A 14083-nucleotide genomic window follows, 5' to 3' on the forward strand; every position below is an offset into this window, starting at 1 on the left:
AATAGCACTGGGCCTCCCTGCTGTCTGGTCCCATCCAAGTGCTAAAGTTGAAGAATCCTCTTCTCTGCAGCTATAGCATCTCTTGGTGTCAAGGACCTCAGCTATGACTGATGGAGGTAGGAGTCTTATTGGTGCCTTGGATCCTTGCAAAAGGTGCAGATATCTACACAGGCAGTTTTGGACTGGGCTCCTGGGAGCATGGACAGGTATCATGATCTATGTGCTATATGTAAGTAGCTTTGATGGAAAGGTGTGTTAATTACCTACTGCTGTGTAACAGCACTGTCATGAACTTAAACAACACAGATTTATTATCTTCCAGTTTCTGTGGGTCAGGACACTGAGAATGGACACTTAGCTGCAACTGAGGTGTTGGGGCTGTCATTTCATCTGAGGCTCAAGTTTAGTCCGCTTGTTAGCAGAATTCAGTTCCTTGAAGTTGAAGACAGAGAGCTTCGGTTTCCTGCTAGCTGTTGGCTAGAGGCCACTATTGGCTTCTAGAAGCCACTCACAGTTTCTTTTGCACGTGAATTTTCCCCAAATGGCTGCTTTCTACCTCTTTTTTTTTTAAAAATTGATTTCTATATTATATTTTTTGGCTCTGATGGGTCTTCGTTGCTGCATGCAGGCTTTTTCTAGTTGTGGCAAGCAGGGGCTACTCTTCACTGTTGTGCGCAGGCTTCTCACTGTGGTGGCTTCTCCTGTTGCACAGCATAGGCTCTAGGTGCGTGGGCTCAGCAGTTGCTGCTCTCGGGCTCTAGAGCACAGGCTCAGTATTTGTGGCACACGGGCTTAGTTGCTCCAAGCATGTGGGATCTTCCCAGAGCAGGGAAGGTACTCGTGTCCCTTGCACTGCAGATTCTTAACCACTGGACCACCAGGTGGTCCATAAAGGTCTGCTTTCTTCCTTAAAGTGAGCAAAGGAGAAAGACTTAAGCAAGATAGCCATTAAATTCTAAAGTAATGTAATCACAAAAGCTATCACATATATGCTGTGACCTTTGCCTTATTCCGTTGTGTGCATGTGCTCAGTCAGTCATGTCTGACTCTTTGTGGCCCCGTGGACTGTAGCCCGCCAGGCTCCTCTGTCCATGGAATCTTTCAGGCAAGAATATTGGAGCAGGTTGACATTTCCTACTCCAGATGATCTTCCTGACCCAGGGATCGAAACCTGCGTCTCCTAAGTCTCCTTGCACTGGCAGGTAGATCTGCAGTGCTTGGGAACCCCCACCCCCCACCTTATTCTGTTGCTCAATCATGTCTTGCTCTTTCATCCCATGGACTGTAGCCCGCCAGGCTCCTCTGTCCATGGGAATTCTCCAGGCAAGAATACTGGAGTGGGTTGCCATGCCCTCCTCCAGGGGATCTTCTCAACCTAGGGATTGAACCCAGGTCTCCCACCTTGTAGGCAGATTCTTTGCTGTCTGAGCCAGCAGGGAAGCCCAAGAATACTCAAGCGGGTAGCCTATCCATTCTCCAGGGGAACTTCCTAACCCAGGAATTGAACAGAGTCTCCTGTATTACAGGCAGGTTCTTCACCAGCTGAGCTACCAGAGAAACCCTCTTATTCTGTTAGTTAGAAGCAAATCATAGGTCTTGCCTGTACAAGGGGATCACACAAGCATGTGAACACCAGTGGGTGGAGAGCTTGGGGGCCCCTATAGAGTCTGTCTACCACAAAAGGTATATCCAGAAGGGGATGGAAAGAGGGAAGGGGATGGAAAACTTCTCTGCCTAAGAAATACAGGATGCTCTGCAGCCATTGGCTTGAATTTCTGGTGCTAGTGATGACAGTTCTGGACTGTCTCTTGAGACTCTTCCCCATAGGGTTCCCGAGGAAAGGTCCTCATTTCTCCCTGGTCCTAATTCCCACCACGTAACTATCATTTGGTTCCCTAGAGGGCAGTAATTTGGACCTGTCTTTAGTCTATTCTTAGTCTATTTTTATGGTGAACTCTATGCTCTTGTATTAATCACGGTCTGATAAGGAGAAGGAAATCATACCACCAGACTTTTTTTGCAAGTATTTATTAACTTCAAGAACAATAAAATCTTCTGAAGACATTTTGTGCCTTTAAGGATCTACCGAAAAATTACATCCAGGAGCACTTACAGGATATTGTGGGCATACAAAGGATCCAGAGAGCTAAACACATAACAACAGAACATTTGATAAGTAAAAAGTCAAAATTATTGATTCTGTCATGCCAGTTTATTTCTCTTCCTTGGTTCTTGTCTCATTGCAACAAAAATCTAGAGCAGTGGGTTGAAAGGTTTAAAATAACAGACAAGGTACAGCTCAGTTCAGCTCAAGCAGACAGATCTTTTATTAGACAGACAGTCCTGTGACATGGGAGCAGGCTGACCCCAAACAAGTCCTACTCCTCCCTGTTGGCTTCCCCCTTTTTATAAGTTTCTTCCTCTTGGTTATGCCCTGTGCGTAATCGGATTTGTACCCACTACCAGTCAATGAAAGGGAATGCAAATGGACATACGCTCAAGGCCAATCGACAACTGCAAATTATATAACAGCAGGCAGTGTTGTATATGTCTTCCCATAATTCAGTCTGTTATAATCAGAGGTAGAATCTTTATGAAGGCTTCCCCGATACCTCAGTTGGTAAAGAATATGCCTGCAATGCAGGAGACCTCAGTTCAATTCCTGGGTCAAAAAGACCTGCTGGAGAAGGGATAGGCTACCCACTCCAGTATTCTTGGGTTTCCCTTATGGCTCAGGTGGTAAAGAATCTGCCTGCAGTGCAGGAGTCCTGGATTCAATCCCTGGGTTGGAAAGATTCCCTGGAGAAGAGAAAGGCTACCCACTCCAGAGAATTCCATGGACTATACAGTCCATGGGGTCATAAAGAGTTTGGACACAACTGGGCCCCTAGATGCGTAAGGTTACTTAAGAAGCTCCTTGGTTATTTTGTGCCTACGGGGCATGTACAGGGGTTGGAAAAGCCTCTGTGGTTATTTTGTAGCTTATCTGTGAGCTCTCCTGGATGTGTCTGGGATGGGTTTTAGAGATCATCCCTTTCATCCAGGCCACCCCTCATCGTTCTACCCAACAATTTGTTTAAAGGCTGGGCAAAGACACTGCTCTTCTAGTCTAGTGTGAGTGAGAGTCTCTCAGTCATGTTTGACTCTTTATGACCCCATGGACTGGAGTCCACCAGGCTCCTCTGTCCATGGAATCTTCCACGCAAGAATACTGGAGTGGGTTGCCATTTTCTTCTCCAAGGGATCTTCCTGACCCAGGGATCAAATCCACATCTCTTTTGTCTCCTGCATTGGCAGGTAGATTCTTTACCAACTGCATTTCTGCTGTACAGCAAAGTGAATCAGTTATTCATATAAATCTAGCCACTCTTCTGCAGATTCTTTTCCCATATAGGAAATATTTTATGGAATATTGGGTAGAGTTCCTATGCTGTATAGTAGGATCTTGTTAATTATCTGTTTCATATGTAGAATGTATATATGTCAATCCCAGTCTCCCAATTTATCTCTTTCTCTTTCCCTGTCCTGGTAACCATAAGGTTGTTTTCTACACCTGTGACTTTATTTTTATTTTGTAGATAAATTTATTTGTAGCATTTAAAAAAAAGATTCCACAAATAAGTGATATCATGATATTTGTCCCTCTCTGTCTGACTTTCTTAACTCAGTATGACAATCTCTAGGTCAATCCATGTTGCGGCAAATGGTATTATTTAATTCTTTTTTTATGGCTCAGTAATATTCCTTTGTATACCTGTACCACACCTTCGTAATCTATTCTTCTGTTGATGGGTATTTAAGTTGCTTCCATGTCCTGGCTATTATAAATAGTGCTGCAATGAACATTGGGGTACATGTATTTTTTGAATTATATTTTTCTCAGGATATCAAAAAAGAAGAATATCTAAAAATTGTGGGACAACTATAAAAGATATAACATATATGTAACAGGAATACCAGAAGGATAAGAAAACAAATTTGGAAGGTTCAGGACAATTTTTTTTTTTTTAAAATTTGAAACAAAAATTTTCCCCAAATAATGTCAGACACCAAACTACAGATTCAGAAAGATTAGAGACCACCAAGAAAGATAAATGCCCCAAACATACACCTAGACAGATCATAGTCAAACTTCAGAAAATCAAATTCAAAGGAAAAATCTTTGAAGAAGGTATAGGGCGAAAATTCCTTACCTATAGAGGAGCAAAGATAGGAAGTACATCTGATTTCTCTTAAGAAATCATGTAAACAAAGGGAGAATGCATTAAAATATTTAAAGAATTAAGAGAAAAAAAAAACTCCATCTACCTAGAATTCCATACTCTGAAATTACCTTTCAAAGGTGAAGGAGAAGTAAAGACTTTCTCAGACAAAAAAAAAAAAAAAGATGGGATTTGTTGCCAGTAGACCTGCCTTATAAGAAATGTTAAAAGAAGTTTTTTGTTTGTTTTTGTTTTTTAATTTTGAGAGAAGAAAAATTATACCTGTAAGAAACTCAGATCTACATATAGAAAGGAAGAGACTTGCAGAATGAATAAGTGAGGGTAAAATGCCTATTTTTCTTAATCATAGTTGATCTAACTGATAACAATTTGTTCAAAATTTAAAAAGCGATAATATATTTAATTACATATGCTTATATGCTATGCTATGCTAAGTCGCTTCAGTCGTGTCCGACTCTGTGCGACCCCATAGACGGCAGCCCACCAGGCTCCCCTGTCCCTGGGATTCTCCAGGCAAGAATACTGGAGTGGGTTGCCATTTCCTTCTCCAATGCATGAAAGAGAAAAGTGAAAGTGAAGTTGCTCAGTCGTGTCCAACTCTTAGCGACCCCATGGACTGCAGCCTACCAGGCTCCTCTGTCCATGGATTTTCCAGGCAAGAGTACTGGAGTGCGGTGCCATTGCCTTATCCGACATATGCTTATATGTAAGTGAAATGAATGACAGCAATGATACAAGGGACAATAGAGCATAATTAGAAACATTTGTAAGGCACTTGCCCATGGAACATTCACCAAGATGGTCCACATCCTGGGCCATAAAACACACCTTAACAAGTTTAAAAGAATAGAAATCATACACTGACTGCTCTCAGACCACAATGGAATTAAACTATCAATCAGCGACAGAAAGACAGCTGGGAAGTCCCCAAATACTTGGAGATTGAAGACATGTTTATAAAGAATATCTGAGAACAGTGGGACAACGGCAACGAATATATGTGTGATGGGAAGGCCAGAAGGAAAAAGAGAGGGAAGGAAGCAAAATTTGAAGCTATAATGACTAAAAAATTCTCCAAAATCCTTTGACATGGATCAAAGGATCAATCTCAAGACAGATTTTTAAAGTACTTTGAAATAAATGAAAATAGCAATACAATTTATCAAATATGTGTGATGCAGTGAAAACAGTGTTTAGAGGGGAATTTATACAACCGAATATGCATATTAGAAAAGAAGACCTAAAATCAATAATCTAAGATTCTGCCTTAGGATATTAGGAAAGGAAGAGGGAATTAAATCCGAGGTAAGAAGAAGAAAAGAAATAATAAAAACTAGAGCAAAATAAATGAAATTGAAAGTAGGCAATCAACAGAGAAAACAAAAACTAGTTCTTTGAAAAGATAAATAAAATAAATAAGCCCCCAGCCACACTAAGAAAAAAAGAGGTAGGACACAAGTTCCTAACATTAGAAAAGAAAGGGGATATTACTACAGATTCCACTGATACTAAAAGGATGAACAACTATGGCTTCCCTTGTGGCTCAGTGGTAAAGAATCTGCTTGCAATGCAGTAGATGCAGAAGTTGCTGGTTGGATCCCTGGGTCAGGAAGATCCCTTAAAGGATGAAATGGCAACCCACTCCAATATTCTTGTCTAGGAAATCCCATGGACAGAGGAGCCTGGTGAGACACTGTTCCTGGGGTTGCAAAGAGTCGGACATGACTTAGCAACTAAACAACAACAACAAATAAACAACTATATGCTGACAAATTTGATAACCTGATGAAATGAATTGAATTCCTTTAAAGACGTAAGCTGCCAAAACTCACACAAAGAGAACTAGAGAAATAGGCTATCTGAATAGGCTAATATCAATTAAAGAAATTGAATTAAATTAATAACCTTTCAAATAGAAAGCACCAAGCTGAGATGGCTTTACTGGTGAATTTTATACAACATTTAAGTAACAAGTTATACAGTTCACTACAATTCCTTCCAGAAGATAGAAGAACAAGAAATGCTTCCTGTTATTCTGTGAAGGCAACATTACACAAGAAATACTTCCTAAGTTATTCTGTGAAGCCAGCATTACCCTAATACCAAAACCAGATAAAGACATTACAAAATTCCCCCTAATTCCCCCCAAACAACTACTATCTCTTATGAACTCAGATGAAAAAATCCTCTACAAAATATTATAAAATTGAATCAAAAAATGTGTAAAAAGAATTATACACCAGAATTGAGAAGCATTTTTCCTAGATAGAGGCTAGTTCAACATCCAAAAGTAAATAATTATAATCCATCACATTAGCAGGATAAATAAGAGAAATCACATGATCATATCAATAGGTGCATAAAAAGCATTTGACAAAATCTAACACTCATTCATGAAAAAAGACTCAGCAAACTAGGAGTGGAGGGTAACATCTTGTAGATCTTGATGAAAATCTTCAAAATATCTACATCTAACATCACACTTAATGGTGAGAAACTTGAAGCTTTCTTCATAAGATCTAAAAAGCCAAGAACATCTCACCATGGCTACTTGACATTGTATGGCAAGTCCTAAAGCAAATGCATTATGATAATAAGAAGGAGATAAAAGGGACATAAATTGGGAAAGAAGAGACAGAACTGTCTCTGTACACAGATGCCATGATTCTCTATGTAGAAAATCTGAAAAAACTAACTGAAAAAACCTGGAACTAATAAGCAATTACAGCAAAATTTCAGGATAAACATTAATATATAAACGTCAATTGCTTTCCTATACATCACCATGAACAAAGAGGAATTTGAAATAAAAAGCATACTACACTTTAAATTACTCCCCCCAGATGAGATACATAAATATGAAAATAACAAAATATGGACCAAATCTATCTGAGGAAAATTTCAAAACTCTGATGAAAGATGTCAAAGAGCTAAATAAATGGAGAGAGATATTCCATGTTCATGAATAAATAGAAAGACTAAATATTTTCAAGATACCGGTTATTTCCAACTTGATCTATAGGTTCAAGGACAACTCCAAAAACGTATGAGCAAGTTACTCTGTGTATGTCAACAAATTGATTCTGAATTTTATATGAAGAGGCAAAAGTCAAAGAATAGCCAGCTCAATGGGCTTCCCCAGTGGTTCAGCGGTAAAGAATCTGCCTGCAATGTCGGGGCTGCAGGAGACGCGAGTTCGATCCCTGGGTTGGGAAGATCCCCTGGAGGAGGTCATGGCAACCCACTTCAGTATTCTTGTCAGGATAAACCCATGGACAGAGGAACCTCCTCCGCTGCAGTCCATGGGGTCGCAAAAGAGTTGGACACGACTGAGAGCGCGCGCGCACACACACACACACACACACACAGACTCACATACACCCCCACACAGGAAACTAAGATCCCATATGCCCTGTGGTGTGGCAAAAAAAAAAAAAAAAAAAAGAAGGGTACAGTAAAAGTCTTTGAATTGAGCAAGGTATCCTAGGTTTTCTGACAGCGTCCATGAAATGGGGGCAGGCTAATTTGTTGATTTGAGAGTAGGATAAAACCTCAGACCTATTTCACACTTCTTAACATGCCCTCTACCTGTTTCTCCTTTGCCGTCTCTAACAATGTTAATATTTGTCAGTAGAGGGCGCTGGAGGAATAGTGAAAAAGAATGAGTCCTTTCCTGGTTTCAGTGTGCTCTTGTTAGCCAGACTTCCGCGGTTTCTGCCTTCTCTAGCACTGGGCTCCTGCAGCAGTTTCTCCAGCAAAGGGGTTCTGCAGTGAACGGTTTTTCCAGTGCCTGGCTCCCACAGAACATAGCAGCCATCACACCCAACAAAGGACAGCAGATCCTTTGTTACAATTCAGGCAGTTTACAGCAGGATGCTACTAACAAGGCACTTTCCCATGGTTGTCTTCCATGGCACCCCTTCCAGTTAGCTAAAGCTATGGCTCTAAAGCAAAGTCTGGATCTTGCCTTAGGGGTGATGGTGGTGGTTTAGTTGCTAAGTCATGTCCGACTCTTGCTACTGCACGGACTGTAGCCTGCCAGGCTCCTCTGTCCATGGAATTCTCAAGACAAGAATAGTTGCCTTAGCAGTAGCAGTTGTTCATTACATCTGTGATTCCTTGTCTCTGTCTCCTGGTTGGACCCTGACTATGTGTGGGTTCTCATGTATGCTCAGCTGTATCTGACTCTTTGTGACTCCATGGACTGTAGCCTGCCAGGCTCCTCTGGATATCATTGATGGGATTATCCTGGCAAGAATACTGGAGTGGGTTGCCATTTCCTCCTCCAGGGGATCTTCCTGACCCAGGGATCAAACCTGTGTCTTCTATGGCTCCTTCATGGACAGGCGGATTCTTTACCACTGAGCCACGTGGGAAGCCCTGACTAACCCTTACTAACACAGCATATAAAGTCTTACGTGCTGCTTTCTGCCCAGATGGTCAAATCAGTACAATGTCGTCAATGTAGTGGATCATGATCATGACTGTCATGATCGTGATCTCTGCACACTGTATACCTTTGCAATATCTATCTACCCACATGCCATGTGCTTTCCTGCAAAAGTAGATTCGACAAAGCCCTGAAGGGAGACCATGAAAGTATACTGTTGACACTACCGGATAAAGGTAAATGGCTCCGGTATCCCTTACAGACCACTATGGAGAAAAAGGTTGCATCCACACGAGGGGCTGCATTGATGTGCTCCAGTACAGAAGAACAGCTGGGAGAGCAGCTGCAACTGGAGTCACCGCATGAGGAAGTTTAGGATCATCCACTCCCCAAATCTTTCTGGGTTTGTGAGTTTAACTGGGGTGTGATAGGTGCTTCTTTCATGTCTTTTATGGCTCCAGTTCCCTGTGGGATGTGGTTTATTATCTTGATAGGGAGATGAAGACCCAAGACCTTCCAACGAGCCTTTCCTATCCCTTGACCCCCTCTTTTTGGTCAGAGAGCCGACATGGGGACTCTGTCAGTTTCCTAGGGAGTTCATTCCAATCAAACATTCAGGAATCAGGGATACAAGTGCCGGAGTCTGTGGACAAATGGGGCTCCCTGAGAGCTGGACTTAAGGCAAGGCTTTATTTGTCAACTGGTCACAGTGGGCCCCCACTCTGTGTGGGGGACAAAGTAGTGTTTTTGGTCCACATGAGGAAGCATTGGTATTGGTGCTTAAGGTGGAAAGATAGTGGCCCCTGGAGTGTGACAGCTGGATCCGGATTTGAGGGGGTGGGTGTTGATCAGGAGGCAGAAGGAGATGGAGGAATGATGAGCCAGAGCCTTTATTGTGGTTTTCATGGGAAGGAACAGGTCAGGCCAGGTGAGCAGGTTTAGAATTGGCTATTTTGAATAATTTCAGTGGCCTCTGGGGCATAGGGGCTTCCCCTAGTTGTTTGGTACCCAGGGCTGGGTTGGGGCAGGAGGGCAGTGGTCCAGACCCTGAAGCTGTTTTGAAGAGGTGGTTGGTGGGTGTGGGCTCTGGATGGGCTGGTTTGCATCTGAAAAGCTTGCTCACAGGGGAGTGTTTACCATCTTTTGCAACTGGCTAACTTGGGGGCTGGGCTCCCTGTTGGGTCAGCAGGTCCCGTTTGGGGACCTGTTGGGTCAGAGGTCAAAGCATCAGCATACAGAAAATAAAATACCTGGTTAATATAGAAATAAGTGGGAAGCAATTCCTTAACCCAAGAAGATCAAGTCAGTGGGACAGGAAAGGTGAGAATGGGGAAGTGGAATGCATCACCAGGGTTTGCTCTTTCTTACTCAGGCTGAACTTGGCTCTCCCATCTCTGATTTGACAACTGAGTAAAGAGTCACAGACCATCTGATGTAACTTTTACAAGGTTTCCCAATCTTCCAGGCTTTTCACCCCCTGTAGCCATCTCCTGACCAGGATGGTGTGATTTAGCACGCCTCCCCTGGGGACAAGGTGACAGGACTCAACTCCTGCGGGGACGGGATCTCCTCAGGTATGAATCTGACACTTAACATGGGGACACTTTGAATTTGCCAAAGCCTCTGCCTGTAAGGCAGAGACAAGCCTTGGAGACACCCTACAAATTATAAGGTCAGGGATCTGCAGGGGAGAGAGTTATACCAAGGCTGCTCCTTTCTCCAGGTGACAGTTTTTCCTTGGTCATCATCAAGGAACAAGACAACAATAATCTTTTATCATAAACAGGTCAGGCTTCCCAAGTGGAGCTAGTGGTAAAGAAAGTGGAAGTGAGAATCGCTCAGTTGTGTCCAACTCTTTGCATCCCCATCTTATACAGTCCACGGAATTCTCCAGGCCAGAATACTGGAGTGAGCAGCCTTTCTCTTCTCCAGGGGATCTTCCCAACCCAGGAATCAAACTGGGGTCTCCCGCATTGCAGGCAGATTCTTTACCAGCTGAGCCACAAGGGAAGCCCAAGAATACTGGAGTGGGTAGCCTATCCCTTCTCCAGGGGATCTTCCTGACCCAGGAATTGAACGGGGGTCTCCTGAATTGCAGGTGGATTCTTTACCAACTGTGCTAGAACCCGCCAGCAAATGCAGGAGACGTAAGAGACACGGGTTCAATCACTGAATTTGGAAGATTATCTGGAGGAGGGCACGGTAACCCACTCTAGTATTCTTGCCTGGAGAATCCCATGCACAGAGGGGCCTAGTGAGCTACAGTCCATGGGTTTGCAAAGGGTCAGACACAACTGAAGCGACTTAGCACGCATGTATGGATCAGGCACCTGTTCTTTGCAGGGGCACTCTGCTGAATGTAGGGCAAAGTGAAGGGTAATCTGGAAATAAGTGGCAGGAAGGCTGAGGCCTCAATAGCCCAATCCTGGGACTAGGTGTAGGAAAAATTCTGTCCTCAGGACAACCTGAGAAAGAAAGTGAAAACACGGACCATTTTCCTATTTTTTTTTTTTTTTAATGAAAATGAAGTTGCATATTTCCTGAGCCAAGGGCAGTGCTAAATGCAATCCTCACACAAGTTTCCAGGATATGAATGTAGAGCAGTTGAGTTGTATATCATTTGACAAATATGTATAGAGCCCATACTCTGGGCCAGACCCTGCTCAAGGTATTAGGGACACAATGGTGAATGAAAAGGATACAAGTCTCATGGAGCTTACCTGCTTGTGATAGATGGACAACTAATGGGTGCTCTCCGAAGCCAGCTAAGGGAGACCATGGCCCATGTGCTGGGTGGGGCCAGGTGCCGTGGAAGAGAAAAGGCAGGCGGGGGACTGCAAATATGTGGCCTGTGACAGCCTTGATGAGGAGTGGCACTTTGAGGGATTGCCAGAGGAGGTGAGGGAGTGAGGCTCATGAGCATCTTGGGGGAAGAGTGGTCCAGAAGGCACATGTGTGTTTGGGGAACAGCAAAGAGGCCAGCTTGGCTAGGACAGAATCGGTCCCAGAGTAGGGGGCAGGGAGGGAATGATGAGCGGGTGGGGAATTGTGTAGGGCCCTACGGCTATACTAGGCTTCCATGGTAGGTCAGTTGGTAAAGAATCTGCTGCAGTGCAGGAGACCTGGGTTTGATCCCTGCGTTGGAAAGATCCCCTGGAGAAGGAAATGGCAGCCCACTCCAGGATGCTTGTCTGGAGAATTCCATGGACAGAGGAGCCTGGTGGGCTACAGTCCGTGGGGTTGTAAGAGTCAGATATGACTTAGTGACTAAACCACTACCACCTGAGTATATCTAAGGCATTTAGTGTTTCCTTGAGTGAGATGGGAAACCACGTGAAAAGTTCATGCTTATACACAGTGGCTCAATCTTGTCTGACTCTTTGCGACCCCATGAACTGTAGTCCACCAGGCTCCTCTGTTCATGGGATTATCCTGGCAAGAATACTGGAGTGGGTTGCCATGCCCTCCTCCAGGGGATCTTCCAGACCCAGGGACTGAACCCCTGTCTCTTAGTCTCCTGCATTGGCATACGGATTCTTTACTTCTAGTGCCACCTGGGAAGCCCAGGAATACTGGAGTGAGTTGCATTTCCTCCTCCAGGGGATCTTCCCGACCCAAAGACTGAACCCGTGTCTCCTCAATCTGCCTCAATCTGAACTAGGCAGTACAAGCTGAGTGAAGAGAATCCTTCATCCTGCAACTAATTGACAGTCTGTCTCTGTCCTGCTTTCAAACAGGGACATATTTTATTTATTTTTTAAATTTGTTTCTAACAGAGTATAGTTGGTTTTTACAATGTTGTGTTAGCTTCTACTGCGCAGCAAAATGGATCAGCCATATACGTATATCTCTTCCCTTTTGAACTTCCCTCCCATTTAGTACACCACAGAGCATTAACTAGAGTTCCCCTGCTATACAGTATCGTCCCCTCAGTTGTCTATTTTATTCTGTTGTTATTGTTGTTTAGTTGTTTAGTGTCTGACTCTTTTGCGACCTCATGGACTGTAACCCACCAGGCTTCTCTGTCCATGAGATTTCCCAGGCAAGAATACTGGAATGAATTACCAATTCTTTCTCCAGGGGATCTTCCCAACCCGGGGATCATTGGCAGGTGGATTTTTTAACACTGAACCACCAGGGAAGCCTCTGTCTATTTTACACAAAGTATCAATAGTGTATATGCGTCAATCCCAAGCTCCTCCCACACCACCCATTCTCCCTTTGGTGTCCATATGTCTGTGTCTCTGTTTCTGTTTTGCAAATAAGATGATCTGTACCATTTTTCTAGATTTCAAATAGGGGTATATTTTAGAGAAGTTGGGAATTCATTTCATGCCCAGATTTGTCCATTTTGTACATGACAGTGTGAGAATAAAAAGGACCCTGTACTATACCCATGAGGCTGTTCCCACCCAAGGTCATGTCTCCCAGACCCAGAGAAGCAACTTCTTCTATTTCAGAGGGGAGGGGGCATCCTAGAGCCTGGATAGGGTGCTTCCCTTTCTCAGCTTCTTATAGAAAGAGGCTCCCTTGCTGGCATATAGTAGGTACTCAATAAGCATTTTTCCAACAGATGGAAAAGAGAATGAATGAACAGCGTCTTCTCCAAGTTTATCTTCTTTACTGTCTATTGATTCAATTCCAGTGATGCCTTAATGGAATTAGGCCATTTAGGATTATTTATTAACAGGTCCAAAATTCCTTATTTGCAACTCCAATATCCAGACAGTTGGGAAAACAGAATTTTTTCACAACTTGTTGGTATTTATTTGACCTCAGCTTATTTATTGCAGAGAAGAGCCAATTCTGACTCCAGTTAGTTGTTTCTTTTACTTTAACCTTTGCTTCTGGTTGCTTTTGTTCACTAAAAGGATACTGTTTATATATAATGGCCTGCCTCAGGGAACCCTGCCCCTCTGCCTGAATATTAAATCAAAGTGGTTTGTTTGGGACCCTGTCCACCTGTGGGTAGCTATAGGAAGGAAGACATTAACATATCCCTCCCTAGGACTTTCCATTTGAAGAGACATTTCCAAGATTAACAACCTTTTCACTTTATTTTCTCACCTCCCCTATCTCTGTTCTATAAAAGAACCTAGCATCCAGACTCCCATAGGGTGGTTATTTTGAGCCATTAGTCTGCCATCTTGGTCAGCTGACTTTAAAGTTGTATATCTGTTGCTGGCCAAAATCTTGGCTTTCTCTGCCCACCAAAGCCAAATAAAAATTATAGAGACAGAGTTTGGAGGAAATAGAAAGGTGGCCTTAATTCTCAGCTGGTGAAGCAGGGAACACAATAAGCTTATGCCTCAAGAATTGTGCTCCTCTTCATGAGAGATCTAGGGGCTTATGTAAGAAGGGGGCTCACAGTCAGGAGTTGGTGATGAGGAACCAAGGATCTTGTCAAAAACAGTCATAGGCTGGCATCAGTAACCCATTAATTCAGTCTGGCAGTTCAGTGGCTCTTGAC

Source organism: Bos mutus, chromosome 16, assembly GCF_027580195.1.
Source record: "Bos mutus isolate GX-2022 chromosome 16, NWIPB_WYAK_1.1, whole genome shotgun sequence".
Classification (NCBI taxonomy): Eukaryota; Metazoa; Chordata; class Mammalia; order Artiodactyla; family Bovidae; genus Bos; species Bos mutus.